A 15,317-nucleotide genomic window follows, 5' to 3' on the forward strand; every position below is an offset into this window, starting at 1 on the left:
CACTGCCAGCTGCCACTAGATTGTAGATCAGTGCTTGGTTGGCCTGGGCCAGGCCGAGCCACCATGGGGGCCAGATCTAAGCATCCCACAGGCCGGATCCAGCATGCGGGCTTTGAGTTTGACACTCCTGCTTGTAAGATGACAAGACCTCTAGAGCTGGGGTAGGAATCATTATAACATTAATACCAGTGAAGTACTATAAGAGCAACATATTTTCTAGTTAATTCAAGATAGTTAACAATCAGTGACATGCTGAATAATACATTATTGTCATATATAACCTTATTTCATGCTGCAACTATCATAGCAATGGATGTTCTTTCTCAGAGAAAGAATCTCATTTTTTTGTTCTCAACTCAGCAAGAGACAAATTACAATATACATCAGAGGTTGGTTTGATCCTGGCTCTGACAGGTTCAGGTGAACCAGTACTGGTAATTGGGCCTGGGCCACCAAACTGGTAGTAATGGCTGGCTGGCCACATCCCTGAACTGGCCTGCTGCAATGCTCACTCTGCCTTGCCTTCCCCACATGCATCCATAGAACTGTCTCCTGCTGCCTACACACAGGTAAGCATTCGTGCTAGCCTAGCCCCCCACTCCCCACTGGCCAGAATCTTCCATTGTTGCAGCCATGGTGGGAATGGGGGTAGCATGCTGGAGAGGGCAGAGGCAGCAGGAGAGGGCAGTGGTGGCGGGAGGAGATGGGGGCAGTGGGATGAGAGGGCGGCATCCCAAGTTCTGGAGCAAGAAACCAAAAGGGACGCCTCCCTTGCACTCCACTCACTCCCCGCTGGAAATGTCTGGGTTCAGTTTGGATCTGGAGCCCGCCAAGGAGCCGCTTGGCTTCATCAAATTCCTGCAATGGGTTTAGTGGTGGCGACAGAAGGCACCCAGCCAAGCAGGATCTGGGCAGGCTGTGGAGCACAGAGCCAGGAAAAGCCATAAGTTTCCTAGAAGGAATCAAAGCATTCAACTTTGCAGCCTGGAGGTCATGCCTGTGTTTAAATCCGGTGTGCGAGTAAAGGGGGGAGAGAGAACAATGGGAAGGAAAGGGTAAGTGATAGGAAAAAATGCAGGTGGATGTGCTGGAGTGTGCAAGCAGGGCGGGAGGGAGGGAGGAAAGTTAGATCCTGGCTCACAACAAGGGAGGAGGAGGAATTGGCTGCAACCCCCCAAAATACACCAGGCGCGGTGAGGGCTATGGGAAATCACAGAGCCCGGATGTCAAAACTGTCCCAGCCTGAACCAGGGAGAAAGCATAGGAGATGCAGTTGGTGAAATCTCCAGTCTTTGCTTTTCTTGCAATGACCAAAGCAACAGGGTACACAGTGAATGTAAACATACCAAACACATGCAAAGTCAGCACTGGGAGCTGCTGCCTCCCAGCACATTTTATGGCCTGGGCTTAGACCATGCCCACTAGCCAGATGGCATCCGGCCATGCATAGCCAGCATCCGCCTATGTGTCAGCAAAGTCAGTAAAGTCTAGCAGGATCTAGGAAGCCTCAGCATATCGGTAGAGAAACGGCTGGGATGTCCTGATCTCAGAAGTGCTGTGGGCATCTGGAGACTCTCACTTTGCTCACTGGCATGGTTCTGATATTGGCTGCCCCCTGGCCACATTCCAGACTCCACAGCTGATGAGCGGCTGCTCCTGAACATGCAGCTGCTGTGGATTGTGCTGGCGTTCATAAAAAGCTGAGTATCGGCTGGTGTGGACACCGGGGAGCTACCTACCAGCAAGATGGGCCCCTCCATGCCTCTCCCTTCACTACCTCCACTCCCATGTATGGCAAGCCGCACAATGGGACTTGACACAGGATTGCACGCATGCATGTGCTTGCGCCCTGCAGTTGCGCCTGGCACTCCCACCCACCCCAGATTCCTCTTTTTGTGTTCCATTTTTGTGCCTTTGGGTGGAGGGAAGCAGGCCTTGTGTGGCATCCTGGTTCTGCTCTCCATAGCCCACCCAGGACCTGCTTGGCTGGGCACCTCCCATCACCACTGCTCAACTTACCCATTGCAGGAATTTGATGAAGCTGAGTGACTCCTCTGTTCCACCTGAAGGCACAAAAATGGAACACAAAAGGAGGAACCTGGAGTGGGGTGGGTACACCACAAGTGACTGCCGGGCATAAGGGTGCATGTGCAATCGTGGCTCTGTGATTTCCCATGGCCCCTGCCATGCCTGGGGGTGTTTTGGGGGGTTGCAGCTTGTTCCTCCTCACCCCTTGTCCTGAGCCAGGATTTTCTCCCTCCCCCACCATCCCTCTGTCAGAATCCCAAATTTTTTTGGCATTTTGATGGGCATGGCTTGGTGGGGGGTATCATGTGACTGAGTGTGTGTGAGTGACACCAAGTTGGCCATGTCACTCAGTCACATGTCCCCCCACTTAGCCACACCCACAGAAACGGTAGTAAAAAAATTTTAGAACCCACCATTGATATACATACAGCAAGGAGAAGAACATTAACCTACCTTGTATTAGCCATGGTCTCCCTTTTCCCTCTTTGTTACCTACTTCCTTTGGAGTCTGGGAATATGATGCTATATGTTAACATTTCCTTTAAGAAACATGTATTTGTAATTCTCATGAATTCTCAGTCATATATTTTGGATCCATGAAAAACACCATAGCTCTCCTTGATTCAAATTAATTTCTAGATGATGTATGCCAAATTGGTGGCAAAAAAATATCACAATACGTCAGATTATGTCACATGACGCGATCAAGTTTGACACCCATGATGTAGGCTATTTGGATGGACCTTTCTGCCTATGGAAATTCTGGCTTTGTGTTGGAAAGCAAGATATGACTCAACTTTCATATTCATATCTGTTTGTGTGTGCATTTGTTTTTAGCCATTTAGAAACAATGGCATTTTGGTCACATTGGACTGTCCTGTTTCCTTGGGAAATTCCTTGCAAATGCTTACTTCTGTGCTGTTTAAATAGTTTGAGTTAATTCAGTTTCTATTTTTGGAAGAAAACAATGTTTTTTCAGATTTCTGATTTTTAAAACTTTAGCAAAGAAAAGCAAGATGTTAAAAGGGCAGCCTTTCTCTTTCTTTCTTCTTTCTTTCTTTGTTTCTTCTTTCTTTCTTTCTTTCTTTCTTTCTTTCTTTCTTTCTCTCTCTCTCTCTCTCTCTCTCTCCCTCCCTCCCTCCTTCCTTCCTTCCTTTTTTATCATTTGGGAGAACCTAAAACAAACGCATGAATTGACTTGTAAACAAAGTAGCAAAAAGATTGCTGATTTTAATAGACACTATCTCAAACTGCTTAAGATTTATTGCCACTATTATGATGGATATTTTTTTGCTATGACGGCTTTCACTGTTATCTCTCAAATGCATTCAACTGTGTTTTCAAATATCATTAAGATTTCCATGGTAAATTAACTTCCAATTATATTTAGTCTACTCACAGCAATAAAATCTGGTAGTCACATCATATATCCTAGAAAAAAGCTTTGGTTTCATATTCTCTGTTGGGGATTTTTCACATGAAACATTAATTTCAACTTATATAGTATTCTCTATTTAGACTAATGACAGATGAAAGGTTTGTTTGATTTCTCTCAATAGTTCAGCAGTGAATGAAATTTAGACTCATTTGCATATTTCCAAGACCACAATATGCTTACAAATAAAATGTATTTTTTGAAATACATAGATTTTCTTCATTTTATTTATATAAACACAGTTCCAGGATGGATTGAGGAAAAGGCTAGGAAGTGCTAATATCTCACTTTTTTGACCTTTGGAAAATTGTATTCACCTTGTTCTTTCTAGTACTGTTTCAACGTGGGACCTTGCTGAGCCATAAAAAGGCCACACCAAGGAATCTAAATAATACAACAGCTGTATCCACTCCTGTTGCTACCAATTCATATGCAAACTGGAAGCCAGTCTGAAAGATTATTTGATCCTGAGATTGTTACACTTGTTTCATTTAACTGATTCATGACATCCTCCTCATCTCAATAGTCCCTTTTGAATCAGGTTGCTTTTATTGTTTTGGATAATTGGGGTTTCATGCAGATACAGCAGCCCTAATTATGCTTCCATTTTGTGATAATGTAACTGTTACAATCCAAATGGATTCAAAATCTACTGCAAAATGGAACAAGAATGGAGGTGAACTGCTAGCCAGTTATCTGCTGGACTATGTTTCTCATAGCAAGAGGAAGAAACACTGCTAAAGAGGATAGAAAAGCAAAGTAAAAAATAAATAAATCTCTGAACCTCCTGCTGTTGGGGTAATTAAAGGATAGCTTGCTAAAAGAAAAGTTCTGTGCTTCACAGTTCTGTGAATTTGTAATAGAGAATTGTATATGCAGATTTTGGGGCTTTTTTGTATTGTACACCTAAAGAGCAATTTTTAATTCAGTAAAATTTCATAAAATTGATATAAATATATTTCACAAAAAGATGAGGTGATTCTAAATTGAAATTAATCAGTATAATATTTAAAACAAACTTGGAAAATTATTTTGTCTTTCAACCATTGATACACTAATGTATGTACACTTTAATAAATGATGCTATAATGGCTTTTCATTTAGATTATTAGTGATTTATAATTAAGAAAAACCTAACATCTCCAAATATGCACTCTAACCAGTATGTTGTTTTCATTTGATATATTAACATTTATATAGAATTCATTTTCAGATCATGATCCATACATATTTAGCTCATATTCCATATATCTAGACTTCCAGAAAGTCCACACTGCAGTGTAATTACAGAATAGTTTGGTTGCCTCAAATTGCTAGTTCATTTAGTACATGTTTTCCTGCTATTGTGGGTATACCACAAATACTTTTCTGCTATCTCTTCGCTTCATTCACCTATCAGAACTATTATAGATTGAGAAAACACTTAAAATTAATTCAAAAAATAAATTTCACTTATGATTACAAATTAAGTAGAATCTTACATAATCTCACTAAGTAATCATTGCAGCAAAAATGCTAGAATTTGAATAGTTCATGCCCTTAGATACTCAAAGGTTTAGCGTTTGGTAGCTGAGAATTTATTTGAACCCCAGATTTAAAAGCAATTTTTAAAAAAGACAATAAAAGCACTTCATTATTTAATGTTACACATTGCATATCAGTATATAAGCAATAAAGATTATAAAATGATTTACATGCAGCCAGGATATTCTTTGTGCTTTGGGCTATTATCAAATAAGCGTCTTTGTCCTTAACTCTATAATAGATCTGAACTAGATCTGAGTTTACATTCTCAGTCTTTAAGTCTATAATATAAAGGATTCTGACTTCATCTCATAATCTGTTCTACAGTTTCTGACATGCTGCACTTAAAGGAAAATAAAGGATGTTAGGCCTAAGCTTATGCAAAGATATATAAAATAGGTGTTTAAGATATACATGGGTAGGATACGTAAACATTACTTAAAAATCTAGGTTAATACATTTTGCATAAGTAAATTGAAATTTGCATATTTATAGATCTTTTATTTAATAATTGTTTGTTAAAATTGGGCAAGCATCTCCCCAGAAAATGACTGTTCCATAGAGGGTTTCGATGATAGGTAAAAAAGAGTTATCTTTCTGGCATTTTATGCTCCAAAAACTCAATTCGAAACATTCCAGTTGTAGCTAAACTAAAAGAACATTTCAACCTCCAATTTCTGAAGAAAAGTTGTGCTTTGTATCTGCATCCACATTATAACCTCTCCCTTTTATTAAGCTATCCTTCTTCTTAAAATAGCATTAATTTAAAAAAGAATAACAGAACATTGCATATATAACCAGTCACATATTTTATTGCATTTGAATGGGAATTCAACCATCCAACCCAAGGGTTATATTGCCTACACCTTGAGCATATATAATTCAAACTCTTGGGCTAGCATCTTCAGCTACGGTATTAATATGAGATACTTGCCAAGGCCACAGCCAAATGGGAATATTCTACCAACAGTAAGGATCCTTGATTATCTATTTGCTGTTTATTCTTTATTCAATTACCTTGAGCATGCAAACAGAAACGAGAGTTAAAGAACAGAAAATCAAAACAAAATAACCAAGTCCCCTGACATTTCTACTTGTTTTGCCTTTGCTATTTTTGTAGGAAAAGTGTAACTAGGACACAGAAGAGGACAAAATCAATGAAGCTAGAGATAAAGAACCAAGATCATCTTACCGAATGCCCACTAAATTTTAGAACTGACATCTGGAAGTTGCAAGAATTTTCACTTCAACTGTTACAGAAAATTTTCACAGTAGCAATTAACAACTTTAGTCAGCCATTACAATGATAATAAATCTTCAACACAAACACACTTTGTAATGCCAGTATTTGAATGATGCTGTAAATCACTAGTATATAAATAATCTTACAGTAACATAGGATTAGACCTGCTCATATGAATCTGGAAGAGTGAAGATGAAGCTAGTTAGTTTCAGACAAGAATGGGGAACTTTTCTGCATCTAGATTAACTATAAATCTCAGCATTGTTCACTGTTAGACTTGCTAGTTGGAAATAAAGTACAACAGCTTTCTTATTCTTGTCATTAAACAGAGCTAGCATATCTGGTCTATAAAAACTCAGATGGTAATTCAAAGTTTTGTGGCCTTGATATGGTAGCTCTAATTATTCCACTGCAATTATTTTCTGTTTGTAAATATCCTTGTCTCAAATTGCTGTTGACCTGGTAGAAAAAAAAATACAAATGAGGGAGATTTTCTGCCTACCATATATCTTCTGAAATTCCATTAAGCTTTTGCTTAATGAAAAAGGAATCAAAATAGAATGATATCAGAAGCTGTACAAAACTCAGTCTTATTTTACATCTTATCAATAAATCTGACTTAAAAATTAAAAAGATATACAGGGCATTCTTTTTGGTGACCATAATTTGGACAATTATTATTAAACAAAATGTTCACTAAGTGAAACTGCCACTATGCTTAACAACCACTTATTTCAACTTTCCTTTGCTTTATAGACCTACAAATGTCATAAATATGAGGACTGCTATAAAGTTATCTTCTATCACTGTCTTAACTGCAATGGTTGCTAAATAATGTACATACTAAACAAGAACTATCTGTATTTTTAACATGCCTGTTCTTTTTTCTGGTTTTCTGGATTTCTACATCCATCCCCTGCGAGCATCTCCAAGTTTTCTCTGCTACCTTCATTGTGCAATTCTACTGTGACTTACATGGTGTATACTATGATGATTCTTGTCTCATTTTCCTCAGGAAAGTTGTTAAAAATGTACTATGGGTTTGGGGGAGGAGCCAATGTCCCTACAGTACGGATGTGCGGTCTTTATGTTCTGAGGCTGCAGCTGATACTTTTGCCACTGGGGTGTCTAATCAGACTTAAACCGTCCTGAAGAGATGGTGAACAGGAAGACCACGTGTTGCTGATATCAGGGACATCACCAGTCTCTGATTGATACAAGAGAACAGCTTCAAGCTGGTGACAAAAGGCAGCCTAGGCTGATGAAGTGGGGACAGCTAAGGAACGGAAGGAAACGGAAAGATAAAGTGTGATCATCTGGTGAATCCTTTCTGTTTTTTAAAAAAAATTGCCCCAAATAATCTCTTTTTTATGCTAAATTAAATCCTTAAGCAGAATAAGTTAGCGGCGGAACTGATCTTCATTGGATTGTTTTGGTTAGTATGCTTTTCTTTTTGTAACTAATCTTTGTGGATTGAAATGCTCCTCGCAATTTTTTCTCTCTCTCTCCCTCCTTCTTAAAGTGAACGGACCAGTTTTTCTTCTTCAGCTCCTTCCTGCTTTGCTTTTCAACTTAAGGACTAAAATCTCCCTCTCTACTCAACAAAAATCATCTATTATTTTCTATTAAATTCCATTTAAGAACTTTGTCCCTCCTAAATCTGAGACAACACAAGAAAGTGTAAAAATACTTGAATTCTGCTGCTCAAAGGCTACAGGCTAGAGGTTTTTCTTTAAACCACGCATTTGTTCCTGTTTCTCCTTTGATCTCACTGTATTTGTGCTTCAAAGCTCTGTAATTAAAAGTGATAAGAGCCAAGGGCACAAAGTGTCTAAAGAACCTGTGGTTTCATTGAAAATAATTGAAATCATAGTTTTTTTTAATCTAGTTTACTGAATAAACATTGGCTGGATTCACACAATATAGTAAATCATTAAGTAACATTTACAGTCCAAATGGGTGGCTTATATATACTAAACAAAGCTCATCCAAATCACGCGTGATTTAGCAATATATGTTCTTGAATAAGAACTAGGAAGTTTTGTTTATCTCTTTTGCATCCTGGGAACAATCACAAAATCACAGAATATAAACATTGAAAGAGACCTTGGAAATAACTTAATTGCCTGCCCAGTGTAGAAAATCCATTATTACAGTATTAAACACTTGTAGCAAAGGTAACACTGTCTTCCAAGTTACTCTGTTCTATTGTTCAACAGTAATTATCAATAAGGTTCTTTCCCCCTGATATTGAACAGAAATCTTCTTCCTTGCAATTTAATAATCTGTCTTGAAACAACTTATACAATTATATCCCGAAGACAACTATTAGGTCTCACTGCATTTTCTGCCAAAATAAACATGCCCAATGAGTACAACCATTCTTTAGGTTTTTCTTCCTAGTCCTTTATCATCTTAATAGTTTCTTTGAAGTATTTACAGTCATTTGTATAAAATTGGCCATCATAAAATATTTGGTACTTTAAAACCAAGTTATCACTTAATAACTATATCTCTTCCCCCCCACTAATTTGCTGTATTGTTAATAGTATCTAATGCATGCATTTACTGGCTCAATCTCTCTCATTGCAAGGGCAAAGGCACTGCTATATGGGTTTTTTTTTTTAGTATCTACATTTATAGTATCTTTACTTTAGTATCTAAAATTGCATCTGGTATAAATATTGACAATTTTGTATAATGAAATGCGTCTATAAGGGACACATTAAGCATTATCCTAGATAGGAATAAAATAATTTTAATAAAGATTAAAGATTAAAACATTGCAACTTTCTTCTGCTATAAATTGAAGCACATAAAGACTTGTTCTATTACCTTGCTTTCAGAAATATACAATGTCATAAGAAGGAATTTCTTAGTATCCTACCTCTCAGACTCCAGGTTTAGATAGGAATAAAATTCCTCTATACATTTTAAAATGTAATATGTTCTTGGATTCCAAGTCATGATATTGTGAACTGCTTCTGGTTCAAATTTAACTCTGTATGCTAAGCAATAAAAAAAGCAAGAACAAGTTTTGTTATATTAATTAGAATAAACTTGAGGGGCTGGCTATACATAGATATTATTGATTTATTACTTTTCCTATTTGAGATGTAGTAAGTGTAAATATTTTAATCAAATTTGAATGCTTGAATATCTCTTATATAATTAACTTTTTATGAACATGTTAAAATAAAGGTGGCCGATTAAGATAACTCCACGTTTCCCTAAGGAGTGAGGAATGGAGGATCAAAAGCCTGATTAATGCTTAATGAGAAACTTTATCATAAAATGGATGATTTTGAAGTGTCATACTTGAATTACTATGCAACATACTCAACAAGTATACTATCAAAATGCTTGAAACTAGAATATGAAAATTAATTTTATGCAAATATAAATAAGTTGAATGCTGCAGGTCTACCTTATTTTATATAAGCCTATTCTACATATTTTGTGTTTGTTTCCCATAGACTGGTTTTCTGTAACACTTATATCAGGAGTGAAATCCTCCCGGTTCAGCAGAACCAGTAGAAAAGATTGTCCCTGGTTCTGTGAACTGGCAGGTAAAAAAAAGCTTCCGACAATCCCATGGCTCACCTGTGAGCCTTGCAATCGTCAGAAGCTCCCCCCCCCCTGCTTTTAAAAGCATTTTCTTCCTGCTTATTCGCCTGAACTGGCAAGAAAAAATGCTTTAAAAAGTGGGGGGGGGGAGCTTCCAACAATTGCGCAGCTCACAGCTGATCCACGCGATTGTTGGAAGGTTTTTTCCTCACTTTTAAAGCATTTTTTCTGCCTATTCACCTGAACAGGAGGAAAAAAATGCTTTAAAAAGTGAAAAAAAGTTGGCCACGCCCACCCAGTCATACATTATAAAAGGTGATGGCTTTATATCACATGTAAAATCTAAAAGAACAACCCTGCCTTATGAGCTAGATGACTTTTTATTTTATCTTCTGAAATATTCCTTTAGGCTTTTCGAAAACTCTCTTGTTGAATCTCAATTACATGCCCCACCCACAAAGAATCTCAAACGTTTGGATTTTATGGATCCAACTTTCATGGTTTTTTGCGTAAATTGAAGCATTCTCTGTATTATGTTGAATCAGGACATGAAATCTTTAATCTATTGCTTTCTGTTTGTAAAGTTTTACTTTTCTGAGGATAGCTTACTACTAGTGAACCTGATAATTATTTTCTACTGAGCTATTAGAAGAAACCATTGAATCACTAAATTTATCTGTGGATGATCTCTATGAATAAATATTTTATATTTCCACCTAATATTTATATTTTCATGTCAGGTATATTTATGTCACATTACTCAGACTTGTACTATCCTAGGACCAGTTTACTGTGAAAACAACTTGTGAACTTTTTGTTCCAATTGAGAAGAAAATATACAAAGCAATTTTTTCTAGGCTCATAAAATTTCCTTCCTATAGTAATCAGAAATAAAAAGGTTTATTGTGAAAATGCTGCTTGCTATTAATACAGAAGTATTAAGCCTCTGTAGGAAAAAAAATGAACATCTATTTAAACCAAAAGTTTTTGTCTACTTATTCAAGTGTTTATTCAGAATAACTGTAAAAACCTAAAGGAAAGCAGTGAGAAAAGAGAATCCCATGTATTGGTGCTTTAATACTTTGCACAGGATAAATTGCTAAATAAATTGTCCTTGAGATAATACTGGATTCTGAATAATAGGTTTGCAAAGGTTGTCTATTATTCTGACATATAGATCACAATAGTTATTATCCATTGTTATCCATGTAGAGAATCCTGAAAATTCTCAAGTTTATAACTATTGCCTCTTTTCACACCTTACTTTTCAAGAAGAAAGTGAGAAAAATAATGATCAAGAGAACTTTTAAAATGATTTTAACTAAGACACATAGAGAGAAAGAGATCAGGCTTTTCCAATTTAGTGTTCTGCAAATGTACTGGCTGACAATTATCTCATAGTTTCTATGCTTTATGTAGGAGTCTGTCTCAGGCAGAAAAATTAAACGTCACTAAGTTAGTACAGTCTTGGATACATTCTACATAGCTGCCCTTAAAACCATAAAGAAGCTGTAACTGATTCAAAATGCAACAGCTGAAAATAATAATGGTCATATCTCATTATGCCCAGTGTCATCACTGCTCTGAGAACTGCATTGATTGCCAATCAGTTTGCAGATACAAATCAGGATGTTGGATGTCATGTATAAAACCCTTCTTAGCAATAGCATAGGGCAGCAATGGCAAACCGTTTTGCCATCACGTGCCAAAAGAGGGGGAGCACAGGGGGCCATGCGCTGGTGTGCCGCACCTATAATGCTATGCTATGCATGTGCATGTGATCCCTGCCTCCTTCCATTTCCAGAGGCTTTCTAGAAGCCTTGTAAGGGTGAAAACAGCCTCCCTTGTTTCTCCAGAGGCCCCCTGGAGGCGTCCCTGAAGACTCCAGAGGGCGAAAAATGGCCCTATGGTTCAGGACTTCTAGGGCCATTTTTCACCTTCTGGAGGCTTCAGGGAAAAAAGAAAGCAAGAGAGAGAAAGAGAGAGGGGAGATGGGGGATGTATGTATGTATGTATTTGGAGACAAATCAAATAAAATCAAATAAAAAGTAAATGCAAGCAAATACCACCATCAGGGAGGGGAGATCAATTTAAGCTCCTCAATGCTCAGCAATTGCCCCCTCTCTGCCTGCCCACCCCTGTCTGTTTGGAGTGGAAAACTTAGGGAGGGGACAAAAGCTGCCAGCTGTACTTACTTGAATGGAAGGGAGCAAAGGGATTTTGGAAAGCTGGGAAAGTTGGAGCATCATTATCATCCCTGACGGCAGGATAATATTAACAATGGCAAGCAGCGTGTTCTCCCCACCAGCATGATGCTCTCCTGGGATAATGCAGAGTAAGTCCAAACTGATGATAAGACAGTCACAAGTGGCTGCAGCAACCCCATGTTGTCTAAATGGCTGTGCTGAAAAACATATGATTCTTGTTCTAAAGAACTTGCTTTTCAGCCAGCAGGATTGGCTCTAGCTATCTGAGCCAAATTCCGTACTCCTAAAAGAGCTTTTGCATGTACTCTCTTCTGCTACCTGCAAATCCCACCCCCTTGCCTCTTCTCCTTCCTCCTGGCCCTGCCAGTCTAGTCTGCAAAGCTCCCCCCACCTTCCACTCCATGCTGCAAACCTTGACAACCCCCCAAATGCCGCAGAGGTCCACTCCACGGCATATTTCAAAGCTCAATCTTGTCACCGCTTGCCACACCGACAGCAGAAAAATGCAGCTTTCCTCCTCCAGGTTAGGGAGGGAGGGATCCTTCCACTCAGGTGGTTCGCGCCCTGTGGAAAGTTCCTGCCCATGAACAGAGGGACTGTTTTTATTCATTCAGAGAGTTTCCTACCCTTTCAATGTCCGTGTATGTGTTTGTGATAACTAAACCTCCAGCTGCTCCGCTCATATCTTCAGCCTCATTTGCCAAAACCTCCCCATTGATAAAATGTTCTCTCTCTCTTCCATTAAGCTCTACAGAGGCTTAGTCCAATAATGCTGTTATTAATAACTCAATTCTATGGAGCATAACTATTTCCCTGAAGCCTCCAGAGGGAGAAGAAAATTTCCAAGTGCCAGTTGGAAGTCTGTTCCTGAACTTCCAGTTTGTGTGTTGGGTTGTTTTTCACCCTCCGGAGCTTCAGGGAAGCCTCCGGAGAGCAAAAATGAAAACCAAAATTAGATGGCATGTGCATGCTGGAGCTAACAGGGCAATGCCTCGTGTGCCCTAAGAAATGGCTCTGTGTGTCACTTGTTGCACTTGTGCCATAGGTTCGCCATCACGGGCATAGGGTCTGCTTATCTGTCAGACAGCCTGTTTCCAATATTTTCTTCATAACTAGTTGTGTCTGGGCCCACTGTATGTGTTCCAGAACTCCTCAATTAAATATTGTCATTCTGTGGGACAAGGAAGCATGCCTTCTTGCACCCTCCCAGAGATATGGATGATGCCACATCTCCTGGGTTCTGGAATTCCCTTAAGATCTGGCTCTGTTCCCAGGCTTGGGGATAGTGTGATGTGGAGTTCTTTTTTATTTGAAGTTTTTTATTTTTTTTACAAACCTATCAATGAGTGAACAATGTGGCATCTGGGTATCATACATTCTAATACAAATAAAACTAATAGCATTAGTTATAGTTATTACTTTCAACCAATGTATTTATTTCTAATAGTAATAGATATTTATATAAAGTTGCAGTCTGTCATTAGAAAGGAGGGGGGGGGGAAGCAAAGCAAAGCAAAGCAAAACAACACCAAAAACATAAAATCCATCATCACTTGCCCACTTCAATACTTTAATTGTGATGCTTTTTTTCTTTTTGACTTGTCTCCCATATTCCTCTCTAAGATCTTTGTCTCTTTTTACATCTGCTTTTTGGCTGTGTAATCTGAGTATTTTCCCCACTTCTAGCCTCCTCCACAGCCTAGTTTCCACGATTTCTGTCCGAGCCCCTATCTCCCTTTCAAAGGTATCTTCCTGTATCTCCAATTCTCTTTCGACTTTATTTATGTATTTTCTCCTTGGTTTAATTCATTAGTCGCTGTTATTTTCTTTCCTGCCTCCTCTTTGTCTTCTTCTTTTATTCTCTGGTTCTTCATCTCAATGTTTTCCTCCATTTCTACTGTTAGCTCCTCCCTTTCCAGGGTGTCTTGATCTTTACTCATCATCCCTTATATAGCATTTCCCATTTTTTCTGTAATCTCTTTAAATCCTTTCTCCATAATGTCCACTGTGTTTTGAAAAAGTAACACCATCTCCTTCAATGTTTCACTTGTTTGTTCCTTATAAAGTATCTTATTTTGGGTTTTTTTAAATTCCACTTTTGTTCAACAGTCCAAAAGCTATTTATTCAGTCCTTAGGTTGCCCTTCAAGGGGTGCACTAATCACAGTTTTTTATATCCCAAAGTAAACTGTTAGTTCCATTTGCATAGTCCCAGATGTTATCAAAGTCTTTCAGGGGCTCCTTTAATTAAGTAGCTTGCTTATTTTCATATTTAAATCTCCAGTAGTCCTGAGGTAGTTGGGAATAATCCAGTAAATATTTTCACAGTCTTTCTCATAAGTATTTCCTGGCTTGTAGTTTTTTGTTTTGTCAGCCGGTGGCACTCTCAACTTAAAGTTCAGTATTACCACTCAGCAATTGTCATTTTGGTTATAAATCAATTATAAAAGCATAATAAGTTTTATAGGCAAATAATTCCATCATTTTAAAATGCCTTAGCAGTACCGCATCTTCCCAATTTAATAGTCCAATTTTCTATACATTTCAAAATTTATTATTTTTCTCTTTCATGTCTTCCTCTTCCAGTCTGGTATTTCTCAGAATGCTTAGATGCCACTTTACCAAATAATTCTAAGCAAATAGTTCCAAATTATTCCTTGGGGTTAAGTTTAAGGCAAAAAGAAATCTTCTCCCCCAGTTCCAGTCACTGGTTCCCTACTTAATTCCAGCACCAGTCTTAGTTGTTGTTCTTCAGTTGTCCCAGTTTGTGACAGCCATCTTTAGGCTGTCTCCTCTCCTTGCCATGGCTGAGAAGGAAGAAAAGCCCCAGGTCAGACAGGAGAGCTGCATCTCTCCTCGACCTCACAGGGTGTCCCTTTTTGCTTCACCACTCCTACAAGGTGGCTTTGGCTCCTCTTGGAGCCCACCAACAGAGAGAAGTCCTCACAGGGAATATCAGACACAAGGAATGGTTCTCCACTTTCCCTGTGATGACTTCAATTGTGGAGACCCATTCCTTGTGTCTGATATCACTGCCGGAGGTCTCCCTACATTCTTTTGACTTAGAGCTGTTTTCTGGTCTGGTCTATTTTAATTGTACATATGCATAGGTTCAATTGTATGACATAGGTTCAACCATAGTGGATAGTTCTCATCAGAAGAGTCTGACAAAGAATGTCTCTCCCATAAAAAATATGGTGAGACATAAATTATAGAAACTCATATTAGCTGGGTCATTGCCCAGATCAAAAAGTTGCTAGGTATTGGAGTTCCTAAAAATGGACTATAGGACTCAGGCTGTTGGCTAAGCAACA

The sequence above is a fragment of the Thamnophis sirtalis genome, unplaced genomic scaffold, assembly GCF_051295495.1.
Source record: "Thamnophis sirtalis isolate CommonGarterSnake01/CBP01778 unplaced genomic scaffold, rThaSir2_p1.2 scaffold_4, whole genome shotgun sequence".
Classification (NCBI taxonomy): Eukaryota; Metazoa; Chordata; class Lepidosauria; order Squamata; family Natricidae; genus Thamnophis; species Thamnophis sirtalis.